This window comes from Salvelinus namaycush, unplaced genomic scaffold (assembly GCF_016432855.1).
Source record: "Salvelinus namaycush isolate Seneca unplaced genomic scaffold, SaNama_1.0 Scaffold1715, whole genome shotgun sequence".
NCBI classification, from domain to species: Eukaryota; Metazoa; Chordata; class Actinopteri; order Salmoniformes; family Salmonidae; genus Salvelinus; species Salvelinus namaycush.
The window spans coordinates 1-6,864 of NW_024058470.1; the positions used below are offsets into that span (position 1 = coordinate 1).

Here is a 6,864-nt window from a genome sequence, read left to right on the forward strand (position 1 = left end):
TAGAAACTGTACAGAATTTTTATAAGGATTTATTTAAGAAAGGGGAGGTGGATGAAGAGTGTGTAAAGGAGATTTTAGGTAGTGTGGATGTGCAAATTGGTGTTGAGGAAAGCAAATATGTGATAGGAAGATAACAGTGGATGAAGTGAAAGATGCAATTAAGGGATTACAAATAAATAAAAGTCCTGGAGTAGATGGACTAATTGCAGAGTTTTACAAAATGTATGAAAGTTTTTTAGCACCGATTTTAATGGAAGTGTATCAATATATGGAAGATAATAATACTGTTTCAGACTCCATGGTGACAGGACTGATATCGGTTTTATATAAAAATAAGGGGAGCAAAATGAAATTAGAAAATTATAGGCCAATTAGTTTATTAAATTCAGATTATAAGATTTTAGCTAAGATATTGGCGAATAGGATGAAGATGGTTTTAAATGATATTATAGCACCTACACAAAATTATAGTGTGCCTGGAAGAGACATAGCTGATACCATCATTACACTTAGAGATGTGATAAATAAAATGAATAGCGATAAGGAGGGGGAATTGTTTTAAGTATAGATTTTAATAAAGCTTTTGACAGGGTGGAACATGATTTTATGTTTAGGGTACTGGAAAAATATGGGTTTGGAAATAGAATAATAGGATGGATAAAATTATTATATAGAAAGGCAAAAAGTAGGGTAAAATGTAATGGGGTTTTAACAGATTTTTATTCTTGAGAGATCAGTGAGACAGGGGTGCCCTTTATCAGCATTACTGTTTGTTTTATCGGTAGAACCCTTAGCGGCATACCTTAAAAAAGATCATTTTATAAATTGTGTAGAGACTCCGCAAGGAGGTTTTAGTTTAATTCATCAATATGCAGACGATACCACAATAACAGTTAGAGATGAGGAAAGTGTTAAAAGGGTGATGGAGTGTTTTAAAGTATATGAGAAAGCCTCAGGAGCAAAAGTGAATATGGAGAAGTCAGTAATAATGTATGTTGGGAAGATTAATGAGGAGATTTTTCCTTTTAAAATGGTAAATGATTATTTTAAGGTGTTAGGTGTGTTTTTAGGGGTGAAGGAACAGGAAGCTAGGGATATGACATGGAGTGGGTTATAAACAAAGTTAGGAAGGTGGTAAATATGTGGAGGGGGAGGTCTTTGAAATTAAAAGGGAAAGTAATTGTCATAAATTCATTGTTGATGTCAATTTTATTTATGTAATGAATGTTTTGGATATGCCAGAATGGGTTTTATCTGAAATGAATAAAATTGTAGTTGATTTTTTATGGGAAGGGAAGGGGGTGAAAATAGCTTTTAAAACTTTGATTGCAGGTTATGAGGAGGGGGGCTTGAAGTTGGTGGATTTAAATGTGAGGAAAACAGCAATTAGAGTCAAAATGGTACGTAAATATTTATATGGGGAATTAGATTATGGATGGAAAAGATTTTTTAAGGAGTATTTGCAGGAGGTTGGGAGGATGGGGGACAATGGTTTATTGATGTGTATGAAAAAGGAAATGTTAGGTAATATACCTTTGTTTTATAGAGAAGTGTTTGAGGCTTGGGGGGAGTTTTTACCAAATATTTATTATGAGTGTACCATTTTAGACAATATTTTAAATCAGCCAATTTTTTTAAATCCCAAGATACAGTATAATAATAAGATGTTGTTTTGTAAATATTTTATGAGGGCTGGGATGAGACAGATTGGGGACATCTTATATGAGGTAATTCCGGGTTCCTTCCAGTCAGGCAATATTTGATAATGTGGTTGAAGAAAATGATGAAATAAGTAGAACTACTGTGGAGAACATGTATAAGAGAATATTAGGATGTCTTCCTGGGGAGTGGGGTGTTTTAATAAATAAAGAGGTGGCAACAAGAGCTAGGGGTTTACCGGTTTTATATTATGAAGTAATGGGAAGAAGCATGATTTGTCAGGTTTGAAAGTTAAAAAGTTTATGAAAAATGTATTTTAAGAGAGATAAAAACTCCTGCTTCGGAAAAAGTGTGGTCTAGGGTGTTTGCAAATATAGATGTAAAATCAATATGGAAGAATGTAAATGTAAAATATAATTTATAGAATGTGAAGACAATGATTTTAAATGAAACATAATAGATTTTTACGAACGTGGTTTTACATCAAATAAATAGAGATATTAAAAGAGAATGTGATATTTGTGGTACGGGGGTGGAAAATTTTATGCACTTTTTTGTTGAATGTAGTAGATTAGAGAGTTTCATAAGTTTTTAAAGGGGATTTTAGTACAACATTGGGGAGAAGAGATTGTTGCTGGGGTTGAGTGGAGGAGGTTGTTTCTTTTTGGTTAACTGGGAAAAGCAAAGTTTTAATTTTAATTTGATGAATTTTGTTCTTAGTCATGCCAGATACGCTGTAAGACTAAGAAGGAATTTGGGACATTATGAAGGGAAAATTGTGAGTGTGGAGGTTTTATTTAGAAGTATTTAGGAGAGATATAGAGATAATATAATAGATGGTGGAGGAAATTTTGAAAAATTGTTTTGTGGGGGAGTACTTTTATTGAAATTCTGTCGAATGGAAACTTGTTTTCATTATTAAGTGGATTTAGTGGATGATTGTGTTTTTAATAGGTTTTATTTTATTTATTTTTTTTTTTTTATTTTGTAAAAGGATGAATTGTTCATCCTTTTATTATTGATTGAATGTTGTAAATATTATGTGTTTTTCATAATAAAAGAAAAAAAAAAAAAAAAAATACCCGATCTCGTCTGATCTCGGAAGCTAAGCAGGGTCGGGCCTGGTTAGTACTTGGATGGGAGACTGCCTGGGAATACCAGGTGCTGTAAGCATTTTGTCCACTAGGGTGTGCTCTGGCATTATTTCATCAGCAACACTGCCTTGTAGTAAGCATTTGATGCTGAATTGACTAAATGCGCTTCTATGGGCTAGTCTCCCCTGCCCTTTTAATACAATCAAAGTTCCTTGTGTTGTCAGGGAGCAACTGCCTTTTATGCATAAGACAAATAAGAATATTGTTACTGAATGCAGCTTGTGTGTGCTTTGTGCTCCCTCGCCCTGTTCAAATGATCAAAGGAAATAATGCTGGTGAGGAGTGGAACTGGACTGGTGTCTGATGGCCCTGTGTTTTCCATGGTGGAATTACAACCCTTCTTTTACGGCGTAAATCAAAAGTACAAGAGAATGTGAGATGTTATCGATAATAAATCAATTGCTTTCATGCATTTGTGTGTGTGTGTGTGTGTCTGAATGTGATTTTATTTCGTCATATCGCTACATTTGTGATATCAGACAGGTTAAGATATTAAAAAGTCATTGGTGATTTTTCTACAGTGTTGCATGATGGGAATCTAGTGGTTCACTGATATAATCTAGTAAACAAAATGAACTACTTTTTCACCACTCTGTCTGCAAGTGCATTCCTAAACGGCATTTAACGCAGGTCGATGTGATGTGATATTATCGGAACACAAAGTGGTTACCATTAGCCGAAAATGTTGGCACTGGAGACACTTGCCCTCCACCGATGAGTATAACTCATACTTACCTGGCAAGGGAGATACCGTGATCAAGAAAGGCGGTTCACCCAGGGCGAGGCTTAGCCATTGCACGCCAGCTATGCTGACCCCTGTGAATTTCCCAAATGTGGAAATCTCGATTGCATAATTTATGGTAGTGGGGGACTGCGTCCGCGCTCTCCCCTGATGTCTTGTTAATGACAAACCGTTGCTTGGCGGCAAGCTTGAGGATGACTTGAGTCAATTGCCCGTGCTTATGGAGATCTTTGAAGTCAGTTGAAAGAGACTTTGTGGACCAATTGAAAGGTAGAAACATTTGTTTGTAGCCAAACATTGTTGACATTTTGTGGAAACATCATGTTGCGAAATGCAGCATGGTATTTATGCCACGCTGGTACTTCAATCAAGAGATAGTTGAGAAGCCGCTCTAACCCCCATGGTCATGATGTGTCATACGCCCATGCGCTTACAATATGAAATTGTCCATACATGCGCTCCTCCTTGACAGAACAATGCAATAGGTTTTCAACATTCAGAGATTTTGTGTATTTATTCTGGCTAGTAGGATAGCTGCATGGGAAACTGTTGCTAATGATGTATTTGTCAGAAGTCATTGTATTTGTCCGTTTTTTCCCACAAGGCTGAAATATGTGCCCTCGCTTTGAAATGTTAGCAAGGTTGGTTTGTATTTCATCCAACTATCTGTGCTAAAAAGTGATGGCTACAGTATATGTAATTTCTTCCACTTACTGAGTGACCAAAGTTCAGGCTGCTTATCTAATTGGTGAAAATGTCTGTTTATCAGACTCACTTTGACTTTATATGGTGTACCAAGAGTTAGTCATTTGCTTACGGCCATACCAGCCTGAATACGCCCGATCTCGTCTGATCTCGGAAGCTAAGCAGGGTCGGGCCTGGTTAGTACTTGGATGGGAGACTGCCTGGGAATACCAGGTGCTGTAAGCATTTTGTCCACTAGGGTGTGCTCTGGCATTATTTCATCAGCAACACTGCCTTGTAGTAAGCATTTGATGCTGAATTGACTAAATGCCGCTTCTATGGGCTAGTCTCCCCTGCCCTTTTAATACAATCAAAGTTCCTTGTGTTGTCAGGGAGCAACTGCCTTTTATGCATAAGACAAATAAGAATATTGTTACTGAATGCAGCTTGTGTGTGCTTTGTGCTCCCTCGCCCTGTTCAAATGATCAAAGGAAATAATGCTGGTGAGGAGTGGAACTGGACTGGTGTCTGATGGCCCTGTGTTTTCCATGGTGGAATTACAACCCTTCTTTTACGGCGTAAATCAAAAGTACAAGAGAATGTGAGATGTTATCGATAATAAATCAATTGCTTTCATGCATTTGTTGTGTGTGTGTGTGTGTGTGTGTGTCTGAATGTGATTTTATTTCGTCATATCGCATACATTTGTGATATCAGACAGGTTAAGATATTAAAAAGTCATTGGTGATTTTTCTACAGTGTTGCATGATGGGAATCTAGTGGTTCACTGATATAATCTAGTAAACAAAATGAACTACTTTTTCACCACTCTGTCTGCAAGTGCATTCCTAAACGGCATTTAACGCAGGTCGATGTGATGTGATATTATCGGAACACAAAGTGGTTACCATTAGCCGAAAATGTTGGCACTGGAGACACTTGCCCTCCACCGATGAGTATAACTCATACTTACCTGGCAAGGGAATACCGTGTCAAGAAAGGCGGTTCACCCAGGGCGAGGCTTAGCCATCACACCAGCTATGCTGACCCCTGTGAATTTCCCAAATGTGGAAATCTCGATTGCATAATTTATGGTAGTGGGGGACTGCGTCCGCGCTCTCCCCTGATGTCTTGTTTAATGACAAACCGTTGCTTGGCGGCAAGCTTGAGGATGACTTGAGTCAATTGCCCGTGCTTATGGAGATCTTTGAAGTCAGTTGTGAAAGACACTTTGTGGACCAATTGAAAGGTAGAAACATTTGTTTGTAGCCAAACATTGTTGACATTTTGTGGAAACATCATGTTGCGAAATGCAGCATGGTATTTATGCCACGCTGGTACTTCAATCAAGAGATAGTTGAGAAGCCGCTCTAACCCCCATGGTCATGATGTGTCATACGCCCATGCGCTTACAATATGAAATTGTCCATACATGCGCTCCTCCTTGCACAGAACAATGCAATAGGTTTTCAACATTCAGAGATTTTGTGTATTTATTCTGGCTAGTAGGATAGCTGCATGGGAAACTGTTGCTAATGATGTATTTGTCAGAAGTCATTGTATTTGTCCGTTTTTTCCCACAAGGCTGAAATATGTGCCCTCGCTTTGAAATGTTAGCAAGGTTGGTTTGTATTTCATCCAACTATCTGTGCTAAAAAGTGATGGCTACAGTATATGTAATTTCTTCCACTTACTGAGTGACCCAAAGTTCAGCTGCTTATCTAATTGGTGAAAATGTCTGTTTATCAGACTCACTTTGACTTTATATGGTGTACCAAGAGTTAGTCATTTGCTTACGGCCATACCAGCCTGAATGCGCATTTCCTGATTGGAGAAGTGACGACAGGTGCGAGTGTCTGAGCTGTGAGTGAGTGTTTGCTGGAGAGTGTTTGCTCGAGAGCTATTTTTGTTAATTAATTGGTTTTTGCAATATAATTTATTATTTTCTTCAGTTGAATAGTTTTAAGTTTGGTTAGTCTTCCCCCTTGCAGTTTTTCTGCTTGGGGGAGAGTTTTTTGGATTCATTTTTTTACTATGACGGACAACATGGAAAAGACAAACGGAATGGACAAAGACAACGAAAAGCGCAACGGAAGAAAAATGAAGATAAAGAAGAAATGAAATATGGCAAGGAATACACGGTGGCAATTGAGTTGGAAGGAGAAGACAAGGTGACGACAATGGAACTACTAAGAGCAATTAAGGAGGTGTGTGGAGAGGTGGTGGGATGCCGAATGAAAGGGGAGAAGAAGTACGAAATTACGATGAGAAATGAAAAAGGAAAAGAACGTCTAATGGATGGATTAAGAATAAAGGATACAAAGATTCTGGCGAGAGATATTAATGTGAAGGAAGTGGTGGTGTCGTTCATGAATCTCCCAGTATATGTAGAAGATGGTGTGATACTGGGCAAGCTGAGTAGCTGGGGAGTGGCGGCTGTCTCGGAGATAAGGAGGAGAGTTTGGCCAGGAACGGAGGTGGTTGACGGGACACGTTTCTGCAAGGTCAAGTTCACAGAAAAAGTGACATCATTACCTTATTCTACAAGAATTGAGACGTTGGAGGAGCAGAATATTTCAGAGTCATTCATGACACAAACAGGTCAGAGGTGTCGGATGTGTATTC

The 6,864-nt window shown here is 38.1% G+C and overlaps 3 non-coding genes across 3 annotated transcripts; all 3 read left to right on the forward strand.

Annotated features, from left to right (window-relative positions):
* Positions 1 to 3,540: 3,540 nt before the first annotated feature.
* On the forward strand, positions 3,541 to 3,705 carry LOC120037455. The gene has a single exon (XR_005474809.1). It is a non-coding gene; the product is annotated as a U1 spliceosomal RNA (small nuclear RNA).
* Positions 3,706 to 4,366: 661 nt separating this feature from the next.
* Positions 4,367 to 4,485, forward strand: LOC120037461. The gene has a single exon (XR_005474812.1). It is a non-coding gene; the product is annotated as a 5S ribosomal RNA (ribosomal RNA).
* Positions 4,486 to 5,204: 719 nt separating this feature from the next.
* Positions 5,205 to 5,365, forward strand: LOC120037456. The gene has a single exon (XR_005474810.1). It is a non-coding gene; the product is annotated as a U1 spliceosomal RNA (small nuclear RNA).
* Positions 5,366 to 6,864: the final 1,499 nt, after the last annotated feature.